At 44.3% G+C, this 17484-nt stretch overlaps 1 protein-coding gene across 2 annotated transcripts in view; it reads right to left on the minus strand.

Annotated features, from left to right (window-relative positions):
• The window catches only part of OIP5 (Opa interacting protein 5), a 108513-nt gene that overhangs the window by 47842 nt on the left and 43187 nt on the right, over positions 1–17484 (minus strand). The window lies entirely within an intron of this gene.

Here is a 17484-nt window from a genome sequence, read left to right on the forward strand (position 1 = left end):
GATACAAAATAAAACAGTAAAAAATTAAAACTGGAAGCCTTAGTTATAATTCACATCAATAGAGCCAGAGTGTGAGAAGGGACTGCATGGTAGCGGAGGTCCCCAATTTAGTCCCAATTGGATGAGTGCTGCTGGAAGAGCTACTGCATTATACCGGCCAAAAACTTCTACAAGAATAAATGGGATGTGATTAGAGGTGATCTGATTGCAAGGGGGCCCATTTGCAAGCACGTGTTCACTTTCTGTTACCCCACTTTGTGGGTTGAGATGGCTGTTAAGTTGAACGTCTAAATAACCTGAAAATGAAAGCTGAAAGATCTCATAGAAAACCCCATGTAAAACCTAGGCATTCATTCAGCTCACCAATATCAACACAGAACGTTAGTGCAACATATGTAAGCAACGGATAAGGAGATGCAGAACTAATGAATGTAAAAAGATAATAAAAAGTACAATTTATTTAAACAAGTTAATACCAGCTCAGGCTAGTATCAAGCATACCCGATAAAAACACATTCATTGCTAATGTATATGTAATCCTATTATTTTGAATGTGTTTTTATCGGGTATGCTAGATACAAGCGAGTGACCACCCTGTTCAAACAGGCACCAACTGCATCTTTGCCGGTCTGCATTTTCGAGGCTCCCGCCGGATCCCGAAGAATCTACGACACAGGACACGGACTTCCAGACATCTCTGACGCTGACCTGCGCTCCCAGTAAAGCTGAGACCTGTAGCGGACACAAGAGACGTGGGACTGGAACTCCTGGACATCCTGCATTTTGCAAACTGCACCTACTTCCCGAGGTATCCCAAAGTTGTGCATTGGGGTGCTTGAAGCCTCAGCCCCGAGCAACTTTTGCACCGAAGCTCAGAGGCCCACACTCCACGAGTGTCCCGTGGTCCCGTTTTGTGCATTTCAGCTCGGCGCGTCTTCGCGGTTCCTAGTCCGTTGGCTAGTGAGCCCCCAAGAAGACCAATCCTTGATTTACTTTGCTTTCCTGGTTGCTCCAGGTTTGCTCCAACTCCTCTCCAAAGGGGGGAGTTACTCAGACCTTGCTGGTCTGCACCGAAGCACATCTCGACATCCTGTGTGGATTGAGTTTTGCCAAGGCTTGTTGGGTCCAATCCGGATACCGACACCGCAGTCAACTAGATCCTTCGTGGGACAGCTCGAATCCAGCTCCTGGTCATCGTCGACACCTCCTGGTCCCCGTGGCTGAAGAGCCAAGCTTCACCTTCTCAACTGAAATCACCCGACATTGGCTGGCATCTTCCGGTCGCCATCCTGGTCACTGGCTAGTTGCCCAGACTCTGTCTCCCCTGCTTTCAGGTTCTTCACATCTCCGATCCACTCGGACACTTTTCCTCTGGTCATTTGCAGTACTTCTTCGCAGCTCTCCATTGGAACTGATGACGAAACCAGACACCTATGCACCCGGCTTCCCTGGGTGACGTAACACGAGTGTCCTAGTCTAAAAGGGTTCCATCGTAGTTCACCTACAAGTACCCTTAAACTGTAACTTTGTAACTTGTTCATTCTCCATAGAAAGTCAATGGTAACCCACAGCTGTGTTTAGACACTGCACGCGTCTCCCGTGGGCCTCCTACGTCCTAACCTTTGGTGGTTCTAGGCAGCCCCAGCAATTCCCCAGGCCCTAGGCCTGCTTTCTAACCCTCACGTGGTTCTTATACCACTATTTTAGTATATGGTTTGTGAGGCCCCTAGGACATAACGTATACTGTGCAACTTATCGTATGCTAATTAAGTTCCCTGTATTGTACTTTTACCTCTGAACTCAAAGAGTGCAGAGGGGTTGTGTTTAGAATAAATACATATATATTTGATATAAATCTTGTGTGGTGTGCTTTCATTTGATCATTTAAGAGATTATAATTGGTAAAACAACTTGCTTAACTCGTCTCCAAGTCTTAGCCTGAAGCCTGCTTTCACAGCTACCACTAGGATAGCTTTCTATAAGGTTGACTTTATAACCTACCATCAATAAGGGTCGATTGGACTGGTGCAACGTGCCCACTAGAATAGTAGACATCATATACCAGGCCAACTTCTCACAGTGAGGATACAGTAAAATGCACTGTTTGCAGCAGGTGATGTATCCTTCTTGATTACTGGCATGGAGATGTGCAAGTGAGTGTGTGCACATTCAAGTCTCTAGTGGTTATAATCATCTGATGTATTTAGTCTAAATATCTTGATTGCTTGCACGTAACAGTGCTTATTTCTTGCAGTGGGCGTCCAGTATTATCTGCTTGCATGCTTGTATGTTATTCCATAAACAGTTGCATTTGCTTGCTTATAAGTGCGTTATTATTGCTTGTGTATATATATATATATATATATATATATATATATATAATGTACCTCTATTTACATATATTATCTCTATATATACACATTTGAATGTTGTTCATTTGACATCTGGGAAAGCCTTTTTTGTTAGTTTTGCACAAATAAAATCCCATGCTTTATTCTGAAAGAGGTCTTTTGATGTGCCTCATTTTATGAGAGTGTAATCCTTTTCCTCGTGTTTCTTATTGCTTTGCCGTGTGTGTGTCTTAGTGTGGGTGTTACAGTAGTTTCTATTTTTTGGGAGAGCGAAACAATACGCTTATCAATGCGAGATACTTGATTAAACACCACACATAATTCAGTTAATTCTTAGAAAGTCATCAATTAGATATAGCATGGTTTCTGAAACCTGGGCTGATCAAGCATCAGGACCCGAAATTCTGGCAGCTACCACACCTTGTTTTGCTCTCCATGATATAGATAGACCACTAAACTGAGGAAGAAGGAATTGCTTTAGTTATAAGACATACGCTGCCAGCAGTCATTAAACAAGCTATAGCGGAAGATTGCAAAGCATTTACCTTTTCGATCCAACTCTACTAAACATTCTTTTCGGGGCGGGCTAATTTATCGCCCACCTAGTCCCAGGAAACATTTCTTGGTTGGTATCATCGCTCTTCTTGAAATAGGATTAACAAACAATGAGTTCACTCGGTGATTTTAACTTCCACTTAGATAAATTAGGTGATAGGAACTCCAAAACTTTAAATGATACACTTAAAACTTTTGCCCCGATTCAACTTGTGAACAGTGCCACCCACTCAGGACATACCCTGGATGTCACGTTCACTAATAATCCTTTGTTGACCTTCGTTGACCTGATTCCTTTAACTTGGTCAGACCACTATGCAGTTCAGTTTAACATAAATCTCACAACATTACCTACTCCCAATACAACTCTCAAACATAAAATTGTCTCTCATACCTGGAATAAAATACATAATGTATCCTTTAGTAAAGCCCTCTGGAATACACTGCCCTATAATACCAACACTCCTGAAGCTGATACATCCAATTATACTAATTGGTTAGAGTCCGCCATAACTAACACAATCCCTGTCAAAAGTACTAAAACTAGTAGAAACAAACACTCCGCTTCTTGTTTCTCAGAGAACCTCAGATTTCAAAAGCAAGCCTGCAGAAGACAGGAAATAAGCTCGAGGAAGATCTATGACAATGACGATTGAGAAAAATAAAAATTGCGACTAAACAAATTCAAAGATATGTTAACCACAGAAAAAGCTACCTAGTTTACACAAAAGATTCTATCCTCTGATAACTCTTCCAAAGAAATCTTGAAGGTCACTAACCCAACGTCAGTTGCTAAAACACAACCTCAAACCATAGCCGATATTTCTGCGATAATTTGTCCGACTTCTTTGTAGAAAGTGGTAAATCTTTTTAATAATTTCAACACTGCTGGTCTCAATACTACCGTTTATGAGAAGATGAATATAAACAAACCCAAATTCTCATTTTGCCCCTCAGTACATCTCTTATGGTGACATTACTTAGATCCATCAAATCAGGGTCCCTAGATGACCCAGGCCCCCCTTCTGTGGTCACACAAATAGCTGACACCATAGCAATATGCCTCACCAACATTTTTAATTCCATGCTTGCATCAGGTATTTTCTCCAAAAATTGGAAAACAGCGACAATACTGCCTCTGTTGAAAGAGAACAATCTGGATCAAAATGATCCAAATAACTACCAGCGCATCTTCCGTTTACAGCTCCCTGCATAGGTAATTGAAGGGGCATTAAATACAGAAATTACACAATTTTTGATCAACCACTCTATTGGACACTACCCAATTTGGATTTCACTGTTCTGAAACCGTACTAAACAAAACTACCGAAGAAATCAGCTCCATAGTGGATGGAAACGCAGCACTGGTGCTCCTCAATCTTTGACACGGTTGACCACAAATTCCTCTTATAAAGTCTTTAGGCTGTTGGGATCGAGGGGACAGCCCTGAAGCTGCTGGGTTCCTTTATGTCAGACTGAACATAGGAGGTCGCTTTGGACCCTTTTGTATGCGGGTGTTTCATCCTGCCACGCAATGTACCACAAGGTTCTGCCCTCAGCCCAACCCTTTTTAATATCTACTTACATCCTATGCAGGATACAGCCAAATCGTGGTGGCACTGACTTCCTCTAAAAGCCATGAGGCCTCAAATTTTTGTAACTATCTCAGCCATAGGAAACTGGATAAAGCTGAATTGCCTAAGATTGAACTCCGCTAAAATAGAGGTTATTATCATTAGAAATACTACCTCGTTGTGGTCATATGTCACTGGCTTCCCATAAAAAAAGTATTAAATTTAAAATATGTTACCTCAATCAATCAATCAGGAGTTTGTTAAAGCGCGACTACTCACCCGTAAGGGTCTCAAGGCGCTAGGGGTGGGTGGGGGGTTGGGGGGTGCAGGTTCCATTCCATCAAGGAGGGGGTCTGTCGAAGAGCCAGGTTTTGAGGTTTCTTGCGAAGATGGGGAGCGATGTTGTCTGTCTGAGGTGGAGCGGAAGGGCGTTCCATGCTTTGGCCGCGAGGAAGGAGAAGGAGCGGCCTCCCGATCTGGTCTTTCTGGTGCGGGGGACCACAGCGTAGGAAAGCTGGGCTGATCGTAGGGTCCTTTGGGGTGCGTGGAATTTGAGTCGACTGTTCAGGTATGCTGGTCCGGTGCCGTGGAGGGCCTTGTGTGCGTGGGTGAGCATCTTAAAGGTGATTCTCGCCTCGACGGGGAGCCAGTGGAGTGTGCGCAGGTGCTGGGAGATGTGGCAGTGTTTTGGCAGGTTGAGGACCAGTCTTGCGGCGGCGTTCTGGATGTTCTGTAGCTTGCGGATGAGGTTTTTGTTTATTCCGGCGTAGAGTGCGTTGCTGTAGTCGAGTCTGCTGGTGACCAGGGCGTGAGTGACTGTCTTTCGGTGTTCGAGGGGGATCCATTTGAAGGTCTTACGAAGGAGGCGGAGGGTGTGGAAGCAGGAAGATGAGACAGAGTTGATCTGGCGGTCCATTTTGAGCTCGGAGTCCAGGATGATTCCCAGGTTGCGTGCGTGGTCTGTGGGGGTTGGCGGGTTTCCGAGGGCGGTGGGCCACCAGGTGTCACTCCAGGCGTCGGGGTTTGGGCCCATGATGAGTACTTCTGTTTTGTTGGTGTTTAGTTGTAGGCAGCTGTTTTTCATCCATTTGGCGACGGCTTCCATGCCTTCTCGAAAGTTGCGTCTGGCGGTGTTGGGCTCGTTGGATAGGGAGAGGATGAGCTGGGTGTCGTCTGCATATGACACGATGTTGAGTCCGTAGGTTCTGACGATGGGGGCAAGTGGAGCCATGTAGACGTTGAAGAGCGTCGGGCTGAGGGAGGAGCCCTGGGGGACTCCGCAGGTGATAGGTGTGGGGTCCGAGAGGAAAGGGGGGAGCCTGACACACTGCGTCCTGCTAGAGAGGAAGGAGCAGATCCAGTCGAGGGCCTTGTCCTGGATTCCTGCATCGTAGAGTCTGCGTATTAGGGTGCGGTGGGAGACTGTGTCGAACCTAGTCCTAGTCCATAAAACTATCAATGGTCAAGGACCAAAATACTTGGAAAGAAAACTCTCCGATTAGTGCCCGACTAGAACCCTCCGCTCCTCAGACAAGCACCTCCTAACAGTCCAAAAAGTCTGCACGGTCAGAAACGGGGACAGGTGTTTTTCTAAAATTGCCTCAGAAACGTGGAACTCTCTACCCCTAACGATCAGAATAGACCCAAATCACAACACATTCCGCAAGAACTTGAAAACCTGGCTTTTTTAGATCCTTGGCCAACCCTTCACTCTGTCCTCTCACTGAATTTCTGCAAGCGCTATGAGACCTACGGGTGATTTACGCGCTATACAAACTCAAATTCAAATTCAATTCATATCACTGCTGGCTTGCAGAACTTGGTTGTCTCCTTACCCCAGCATGCAAAGCTAGAAATCTTGGTGTTATTGAGGATAAGAGACTGAACTTGGACCTCAGGTTAATGCGATCACTTCACCTACATTTTATGTCCTCAGAATGATTAAAAAAATAACTAAATAAAAATCTCCCTCTATATTCCAATATCGGCTAAACAAATTGTAACCACTGTGCTTATTCTTTCTAAGATAGCTTGTTACAATGCCTTCTACCTCAACATGCAGAATCAACATCTAAAAAAGTTGCAGGTTTTGCAAAATGCTGCTGCAAGAATGATACTTGCATTGGTTACCCGTCTGGCAGCAAGTCAAATTTAAGGCTCCCTGCCTTGCCCACAAAGCCTAGCATGGAGTTGGCCCGTATTACCTTAAGCACTCCTTTAAGTGGTATATACCGGATAGTTGCCAACGCTCTTCCAGATCTCAAAAACTTGTAATAAAACAGATGCAGGAAAACCAACTGGGAAGGACGGCGTTTTTTCATATACACAGCCAAAGAATGGAATGCACTTCTCCATTCATTAGAATTCTCCCAGATCTTCTTCAGTTTAGGAAGAACTTTGAAACATGGCTGTTTCCATAATCCACCACACTGTGATCACTCTCGAAGGATCAGAGCACCTTGACACCTCCGGGTAAATGTTTGCGCTGAATAAATCCTTTCAACCTAACAAGCTTCACCCTCCCTGCTTAAGATCTAACCAGGTGTGCCCCACCGTCTCAAATGGGGAAGTTCTCGACATACCTAGTTGGGAAATCACAGGGCTGTCTTCCGACCATTGTCAAACTCACTAAAGCTTTTTAGATCTCACTGAGACACCTGTGCCCGATTATGATGTTGTAATAATAATATTTTATTTCAGTAATCTAGAAACCATCAAAGTATACATAAAAAGGAAGCAAACGCATATCTGCAAAAAATGAAAAGTTTGCAGTGCCCAGAAGTTCGTCCTTTTTTTCCTTTTTAAAAGGTTATTATACTGCAAAGGAATTCATGATAAATGCACACTCATATCCCAAAATAAAAACAATCAGTATGATAAAATCATTAAAAAGTATTATGCATGAAGAGCCATGTTCAGAAAGTGCCAGTGCTACATGTGTCAGAGGTAAATACATATGCGGAATCTTTGCCACATTTCTAGCTCTAAAAGGGGCAGCATGAGTAAGATATACAGTGCACAAGAACCAAAATAATAATGGTATACAGCAGTAGTCACAAAGTGGTTAACGTTAAAAGCTTGCTGCGTTTGTACCAGACAGTCAAAATGTTGCTAACTGCAAATGCAATTGAAAGTGAAGTATCGATTTTCAAAATTCTCTGGGCCATCAAATATCTAGACCCCCTAGATTCCAACAGATTGGTCGGATCTACTTACGACAGGCCCCCAGGTACTCTGGGCAAAACAACATAACATGCACCTCTGTCTCAAGATCCAGACAGAAAGCTGGGCACAGGCTTGAGTCAGATTCTTTTTTACATTGGCCAATAAATGATCTCAGCGGGAGAGTACCTAGCCAAAAACGGACGTGCAGACTTTGGGGGTTGCTATAATGCGGTTTGCTGTTATCCATAAAAGTCAAAGTCGTTATTACTGTGTATTTGATATGTGCATTGTCTCTGGAGTGCAGAGCCCTGCAATTTATGTGAAACTAGACAAATAAAATTTGCTTAAAAAAATTAAAAAACGGACGTGCGGGCTTTTAACTTGAGGCGGGGAGACTGCGTCCAAAAATTACTCCAAGCACGGGTAGAACTTAAACTCTAAATACTTGCTTATCTGGTGACCTTTATACCCACTGTTAACATATTGTTCATGAATGTATGTCCAACAGCAGGATTTCAAATCGTCACGGTCAGCTTTACAAATAGTTTGGGTCGTCCCATGATCTCTTCAACTCCAACCTATCGAACCAGTCGGAGACAAAGCTTAACCAGGGTACTCTCATGGCATTAGTGGTTTTTATTAGTTACTTAAGAGAATCTCTATAATCACAGAGTTTGGCTGTAAATCAAAGACGGACCCAGTACACAAGAGGCTTGAGAGAAGACAAATCAGCAATTCTTTTTAGGGTAAGTCAAAGAAGAGTGGAATGAGGGGTGCTGGGCAGTACATAGACCTGCTTCCGTGCAATGTGGTTCTCAGCAGTGGCCAGTTGATCAGTGTCAGTAGAGCCCCAAACCTCTGCACCAAAAAGCGCAGTGCTTTGTTCTTTTGCACTGTACCCTTCCAGTGCTGGTGATACCGAGGGAGAGCTCATTATTATGTACATCCTTATGATGGCGCTGGATCGGTGTTGGATTAACAATGTACTCTTAGTGAGTTGTGCAACCCCTTAAGTTTATTTAACTTCTTAATAAATCAAAGCTGTGTACCCTTTCAAGTGCTTTGCAGCCAGCTCTAATAACAGAATTCTTAATGGCGCAAGTCCCAAACACCATGTACTCAGTTGTATTAGCTTTGCGCTCCAAGCCTCTGGTCATACAGAAACCTAGAAAGTTGTTCATCAGGAGCTGGATCCCACGCCTATGTGTTTGAGATAAGAAGAGAGTCGTACACAAAGAGAAGGATGAGGACTTTTCTATTGTTCAGAGTGGGTGAATCATTCTTTCAATCCAGGAGTGCTCAAACAACGTCATTCATATAAAGGGTGAATAATGTAGGGGCAAAAACGCACCACTGGAAAACGCAGAGTCTAATGGAGATGCGATCCATTAGCTCTCCCTTACTGCCCCACCGACCTTGGTCAAAATTTTCAGTGTGAAGTTTTATGTTGAGCTGGAACAAGTTCCCAGGGACATTCATGTTTGCCAAAATTCACCATACATCATTAAGTTGATGACGGTCAAATGATGCTCTAATGTCAAAAAAGACACATAGAGCTTTTGTTCAGATAATAGATCATATTTTCAGTAAAGGAGTGGCTAATCTAAAGACCTGGTCAGAAGTGCTAGTCTTTAAGTGATTTCCAGCATAGATGGAGGGACATAATTCTCTTATCTTCCAACCAGTCTAATACCTAGGTCTAGGACCTGCCTTGCAAAGATCTTTTGTAGGTTGTCAATAAGGCTAATTGGGCTATAGTTTGTGGGGACACAGGATCAACCTTCTTGTAGATTGGGATTAATTCAGACCCTCTCCATGAATAGGAGATCGCCTCCCCCCAGCTGAAATGGCATTTGATAACAAGTTTATATAGCCTGTCCAGACTTTAGGCCATGTTTTGTACAAGTCACCAGGGATTTTAGAAGGCCCGGGGGCCTTAGCAGATTTTAGTGACTTGACAGCTCTCACAGGGTCTTCACAGCTAACTACCAAGTCGCCATCCTCTGCATTGGCTACAGCCATGACCTCAGCAGGGGTCACCTGGCCGGGGTACAAGGATGAGTCATAGCGATTTACTGGAGCATATAGTGTGGTAAAATGGGAGATCCAACTGTCAAATTGGATATGGTGGTGTAGGTTCTCACACTCTTAGCGAGCCTGTGATGCTATGCGCCAGAATGACTGATTGTTATTCATTTTGACAGCTACGAGCATTTCTTGACAGACCTTTTTATTCCAATTACTTTTAGCTTTACTCAAGACAGCGTTATAATTGCCACTCGCTTCATAACCATTAACAGCTGATCAAGGAATGCTTGGCTATTTTCACTCATTGTCATACCATTTAACTTCTTTGCCCAGATAGAGTTTATTGTGGCCCAACTCGTTATAGAAAATCATCTGCATTTTATTAAAAGGTAGGTTGTGGATTTTAAGTATAGTGTATGAATCTATCTCTGTTTATGGTTTACCACTAGGTGGTCATATGTGCACAAAGTGCAGTGATTACTCCAGAAGTGTACAGGACTCAATGCAAAAGAAAGTACTCTATTTGTGGTAATGTGACGAGCAGCCTTGGGCCTAACAAAGAGGAGTGTGTAAGACATTTGTTGTGCACAAAATGACCAATAAACGACCCACGACATAAGGAGACCCACACCATTTTTATAAAAACAAGTTCTCCGCAAAAAAGGTAAGTACGTTTTTAAATAGAAATTCAAAAGTGGACACTTTGTGCAAAGTTCAGTCTTTGCTATGTTAAACTATGGCCTTTGAAGCTTCCCTCTCGAGCACTGTGCCGATCCTGGGGGAGGAGGTGAGACACCTCCGCAGAGGATGTGCTTGGTTTCTGGTCCCAGGGAGTGGGGGCTCTCGACCCAGGGGCACAGAAACATGTCTGGTGGTGGCATGTTTCCGAAATCCAGTCTATGACTATATCAGGGTTTGTAGAATTCCAGGAGGGAGCTTAAAAAAAACCACCCTGGCTTGCTGAGAGGAGCAGTTTGGTACCAAACACTTCTGTGTTCAGAGAAAGAGGGGAGTGGGGGAATCTCTACTTCTGGTGGTGAGCACCCTACCTCCACTCTATCCTCTGTCAGCTTAGTAGACACCAAATCACACTGAGAAATTGCCTGACTAGACGGGTCCTTTTGTGGGTAAGGTAGGGCTTCACCAGTGTCAACTTTGAAGTTCTTTCTTACTGATATAGAATCTCCTTGGCTCACTGGAACGTGGCTAAAAGTTGCCCACCTTTCTTACACTTATTTGGCTTTTTCTTTAGGGCTGTCCTGTACTAGCTGCAGGTGCAATCCCCCCAGATTCCTTTGCATGAGGCCTGGCACTGGACCTGTAACTCACTTTGGCTCGGATCAACCTCTGGGTGGTCATTTCCAAGAAGGCAATCAAAGGGGGAGGGCTGTACGGACTACCACCCTTTCTCGAACTGAGGGACCTATCTTTCTCTAGGGGTACTACAGCCACAGACCTAACAGTGACCACTGCTAGGATGGCCCGAACTCTTTTCGTCCAACCCGTGATGTACGGGTTTGAAAGAACCAGCCTGCTGTGCACAATTGTGTGACTGAACAGGTATCTTTCAGAGCAGTGGTTGGGATTCTATTCACCAGTGGGTGGTGGAAGTGTCCACTCCCCTGTGGAATCTCTAACTCACCTGTTAAGCCCTTTTTCCAGTTAAAGGTTAGGAGGACCTCCTCATCTGGATAATTACCCCTACAGGCTAGACTGGCAACCCCTGGAGCTACACTAGGGGTTTTGTATTTAGGACAGCTAGGGTCCTTGGTACGATGTCCTGTCTTTTGACAGTTGTGATACCATGACCTACTGCGATCCCAATTCTTTCCTTTGTACCCATTTTTGGTTTATGAGGTGTCTCTGGGCCCACCCTCTTGAACAGATTTTTGAGGGACTACAATTTTTTTTGAGTGGTCCACCTTTATCTCATGGGGGGGGGGGCTTTTTGGCCTCTTTCTTTTGGTTTCCCCCTCAATAACCTGTATTGGACACGCTGGTTGTTACACAATGATCAGCTTTCGTCCCTTACTGTTGGGGAGAGGGGGGCCCCAGGTCTACTAGGTATTGCTGCAACTTTCCCTGCACGCAATTACTTACCAGATTTCTTTCATTATCAAATTATAAAGCCCATCATATCCATGCATATTTTTACCATTTAACCAACCTCCTAGTGTTTGCACCGAGTAGTCTACAAAATCTGCCCAGGTCTGGCTGTGGGTTTTTCGAGCCTCCCTGACTCGGACCTATACTCATCAGTACTAAATCCAAAGCCCTTAATCAGGGTACCCTTCATGAGGTTATAGATGTATCATCTTTTTCACTGTCAGGAGTCTATCCCTGCACTTCCCTGAGAACATTTCCCCAGGGATAGCACGTCACAGCTTCCAGTGGACCGGTCTACCAAGACAGCCTCTCTCAAATGCAATGAACCACTTAGTGATATTATCACCCTCAAAGAATTCAGGAACAACCCCTTTGGGGATTTTAGAGTCAAAAGGTTCTACCTGCTCCTTATTTTATATTTTGCTGCCACAAGAGATGGGTCCCAGGCCCATCTCTGCTTTTTCATTTTCTATGGCCAAGAGTTTAGCCTCTAAGGTTATCCTCTTGGCCGGTTTCTGAAAATCTGCATCTTCCTCATCTGGGACACTACTGTTGTCACTCCTAGAGGTATTACTTTCTGAGGGGGTAGTGATGGAGTCAGTGTCCTCCTCCTCCATTACTTGGGAATCATCAGCCTCTTCCCCATTGGGAGAGGTTTGACTTGCCAGTGCCTTGTCATTTTCTGCCATCAACTGCTGGACATAGGCTTTTCTGGGTTTAGGACCCATGGCAAGTCTCCATGCTTTACAAAGTTCTTTGGGTTTGGTCACTCTCAGATGTGCATAGGGAGCTAGGTTGGGCTCCTGGCTGGTCCTTGGAGTTTCAGTCATGGTTTTTAAAGTTGTCAGGGGACTTAATAAAGACTTACAAAAAATGCTGAGGACTCCTAAGGCCTACTTACTTTAGATTATTACATCTTAAACAGTGAGGGACTTAAACAAGGCCCTAACACTAGTTTAAATAAATTGTTTGGGGGGGAAAAAAAATATATATATTTTTTTTTAACTAAAGACAATTATGGATTTCCTTTTGTGAAATCCCTTATTCATCAAGTGGTACAACAAATTTCAAGTCTTGTACCCCACTGCTGCATCACCAATGTAGGAAGCTGGCTCTGTATATGGTATGCAACAAGGTGGTTATACCGCATACAGAGGCCAGAGATTCCCCCAGAAGTGTACAGGGCTCAATGCAAGCCCAAAGTGCTCCGATTGTGGTAGTGTGGGCGAGCAGCCTTAGGCCAAACAGAGTATAAGACACAATAACCAATAAAGGACCCAGGGTCCAAAAAAAGGAGATCCATGCCAATTTTATAAAAATAAGCTTTGTTCAAGATTAATTTTAAGACCAACATCTTCGCAAAAAAGTATGTTTTTAAATAGAAGTTCAAAAGTAGACACTTAGTGCAGTTTTCTGTCCTTGCAATGCTATCTTAGAGAGGAAAACAATGTGATTTTACAGGTAAGTGAACAACTTACAAATGCAGTGTTCTGGTTGCAGGGTCTGCAGAGGGCAAGATTCAGGTAAGCACAAATCCTGCACCACCAGCAAACAGTAGGTACCCTGGATGTTCTTAAGCCTCTAGCAACCGCCATAGAAGCTAAATTAAGAGCGGTGGCAGAAATATTACACTGTGGTTTCCCTGTCAGAAGGGGACTATTTCACAGTTAATCCTCCGAGTTAGTTATCTGATTGATGTACGAATAGGGTTCAAAGGAGGTATTAAAGTCTCCAGTTATTATTATCTTTGTGTTCAGACGGGTGGACTCAATTAGCCCGTCCAGTAAGGACAAAATGGGGGACTTAATGCTAGCCGCAACAGATCTTGCATAAACATTTATAAATACCAGTTGGGTACCTGAAGGGACTGTAACTGAGATCCCCCATTATATCGGGACAGTCTACCTGCAAAAGAGTGTGTGAGCTAAATGAATTTTATTTCTAATCAAGATCAGAAGTCCACCAATTGCCCGTCCAGATTTCTCCGGGGGTTTAGCTTCCACATTGTATGAAGTATGCTCACTTAAATAAAAAAATTATCTAGCCCATGTATCTTGAAATATACAAACGTAACACCCACCAACATAGGATAACCAATCGGAATCTATCAGCCTTGACTTTATCCCGGCCAAATTCCAAGAAATCATAATGATGCTTGCTTGGGAATCGCTACTACCCCCTGGAACTAACAACGCTCAGAGGACACAGAGCTTCCCCGAGCCATATCAGGTGCACTATCATTCCTGAAGTAGTTGTGTGATTCAGATATAAAAGGACTTTCAAGATCCAGCCAGCAGTAGTCAGTGAGTTGTAGAAGAAAGAATAGGCCTGGCCTCTTCTGGGCGATGGCGGGCCCGGGTACCTTCTGCGCATGTGCCACAGTGCAGGACTGTTCTGGCACTTATGAGCACGTCCAGCTTCTCCTCGCCCCTCCTTACAGCCAAAAGGCACGCTGGGGAAATCCCTCACGTGCTAGGAGGCACAATGTCAGGGAGCAGAAATTGGGGCAGTGGAAACCGCTGGTGTCGTGACTTATATAATGATAGTTTTTGCCTTAGAAAATAATCACAGAAAATCAGCCGTAGGATATGCAGCATGCACCTTTGTTGTGTAGTTCCTACAAATCCATATAGGATCTGTGTGTTTAGACAACATAAACTAAGGGATAGGTGTTAAGAGTGATTCCAGACACCCCCACAGGATATGTTAGTCATTAGACCAGCTAGCTCACAGTGCCACTATAAGCCCCCCAACTTTACAAAGGAGCGAATAGTTTCTGGCAACTATCGATCATGACAACCCGGACCCCTCAGAGATTGTGGAAACAGTACAGTACTTTTCACTCAGACACTCGTGCTCACATTGTCTCAGAGAGATACACAGAATAAACGGAGGAGATGTTTTCAATAAGTATTTACTGAACCAGCGTCATTCTAGTATAACATATGTGTGCTTCATCAACCTTTAGACAGAAACAGATCTATAAGATTACAAGCACCAGAGTACATAAAAGATAGAGTTCTACCATGGTGCTAGAACAGTGAATATATGCAGGCATATAGATACATGGTAATCATGCATACTCCTAATATGCCAACCCTGGCTAAGTGTGCCTAGCATGTATGAAGGTGGAAAGCCAAGAATCCCCCTAAGAAAGAGCCAATCCCATTTACCTGACGGGAGAGGACGAAGGACCCTGTCTTGTTCTCGAGTTGGACACCCTGCAAGGTATGTCAGAACTCTGTGTGCTGGAGTGTCTGCGTGCAGGGACATCAGCGTCTCGTGTCAGCATGGACGTTTTCTCTTCTGTTTTTCACAGCGAAGATGTGGTGCTTATAGACCCAAAAGGTACCCTCAGGGGTTCTACCTAGCTGTGTCATTGTATTGTGGGCCTGTCGTTCAAGGATGATGATAGAGGTGACCTTTGTACAGCGTTATTATACAGGAGATGGTAGTCCTGCTGTGATACTGAGAATTCTCATGCATAATAAATTAGGCTAGTTTTCGAAGAAAACCACACAACATTTATTCTGCATCTAACTAGGCAAGAGGTCAGCTCCAGAGCAATTATGTAGAATAAGGTAAGACAAATGTAGGTAAAAGGTCGTGCAACTACCTATGCCTATATTGGGTAACTTGGGGCTCATAACACCTTACTTGAAATGGTTGAAAGTCAATGTTTAATGAAAGAGCATTCGGCTCAAGATGCTCAATGAATTGCTCTTACCCTTGCTTGAAGATTTCCTATTTAGTAAAGTGTCACCATTTTGACAGATTCAAAAAGTGCCTTCTAAATCACTCATTGTACTCCTGTGGCTACAAATATGTATTCTAATTTCTACATGAGAGCTGGGTGGTGAGATTTGTCCTCAGGAGAAATAAAAAAACGAGTAAAAAAAAAAGTAAATAAATGTGGGGGTGGCGTCTGGGATGGGGGGCTTGTCCACCCTTGCATTCAGTCTAACCCCGTTTGGGCCCAAATATATTTTATGCGTTTTCCCTGGGGTGGTGGGGATCGTGGCCTCATGGGAAAACATAATAAAAATAATGTGGGGGGTGGGATTAGCCCTCCTAGCATATGGCATCCCTTGCCCCACCAGGGGAAAACAAAACATGTTTAGAAAAAATATATTAGTAGAGGGTTTGTGCAGAACCCTCTCGGTCTATTAGTCTGTTGTGTCATTCACATTTTTTCAACCAGTTCTTGAAGCCAAAACGTTTACAAATCCCAGGTTTCAGGATATGTTAGGCGGAGTACACACTGACCCCAGTCTTGGGGTGATGGTGGTGGTCAAGACCTATTTGAGCAGTCACCAGCAGCAGAGCCAAGGACTTGTTCAGATGGAACTGGTGAGGTGGGCAATTTCAGTAAATGCCCATTGTAGCTTGTTGAGTCCCTGTTGCTTGAATAGGAGGTCAGCATTATTGACCCTTAGAGTCCACTTCTTTCACCTGGTTACAAGATGAACTGCAGGTCGATTTCTAGGCTTTTCACAAGATTTATGTAGAAACTGCAGACACTGCATCATGAGAAGAGACAACAAGGGGAGTGGTTCAAGTATTACCCAGTAATGGTCATGTGAAGGGTGAAGTGTATTAGGGTGGTGGGAGGGAGGAGGTTGGGGGTACTACTTCTAGTTTATTTACCTGTGGGGCACAGGATACCCTCCAAGCAACAACCACACACCTAACCAATGTCTTCTACCAGTTGGCATCATCCATTCACCTTCACTCCCATAATCATTCTATCACGCATTTCACCTCCACACTCCCCACTACACTAACTCCCAAACCCTGCGCTTTGAACTCCTCAGTCAATCTTCCATGTACTCCCCAACATTTTTCCTGCCCCTCTCTTTTCAATCCTATCCACTTTCACATCCTTCTTCCCTTCTAACCCTCTATCACCTCCCTCCCCCCAATTAACATGGCACAATGTTTGCAGCACAGCTTACAAGACTGCAAGTTAGAGAGCAGATTTCCACAAGTTGGCAATAGAAGAGGCCGGAATAGGACTCTTTTCAATTAGGGGACTTGAAGAGTGGCTTGTGTAGGTGTTAAGAGTAGTAACATATAAAGGGGTGCATCATTCATCTTCGGAGCTGTGCTCGACAACAACTAAGGCACAGGAAGTCTCCTGGTCCCTAAGTGCAGTGAACTGTGGGGAAAAAGCCAAGAGCAACAAAAACTCAAGTAACTGATCCACAGAGTGCAAACAGTGTAAATAGCACCGAGCAGACATATCTTTATGTGAGCAAGTGGAAATTAAAAGGACTTAAGGGCTAAGACAGTTCCAAAGAATTGAGGGCAGACGTTACTAACAAAGATGTACATTTTCAAGCAGATAAGGCAGGCTGGAAGAATCTTCTGTAGGAGTAGCAGACTGCGGATACAATTTTGCAAACCAAGGGGCCTATTATGATTGCGGTTTTCCCGCATCCTCCGGGCCGGCGGAAGCCACCACCGGCCCGGAGGATGCGGGAAAACCGCCGCGGAGCCTCGGAAGACCCACCGCCATATTAGGATGGCTGGTGGGTCTGGCATTCCGTCCGCAGCTTTTCCGCCGCGGCGGAAAAGCGTTAACATGGCTGGCGGTGTCTATCAGACACCGCCAGCCATATTAGGATGGTGTAAAAGGCATGCTTTTCCGCGGCGGCTTTTCCGCCGTGGAAAAGCATACGGACTTTCACTTCGGGGGCCCGTTG

The sequence above is a fragment of the Lissotriton helveticus genome, chromosome 9 (genome assembly GCF_964261635.1).
Source record: "Lissotriton helveticus chromosome 9, aLisHel1.1, whole genome shotgun sequence".
NCBI lineage: Eukaryota > Metazoa > Chordata > Amphibia > Caudata > Salamandridae > Lissotriton > Lissotriton helveticus.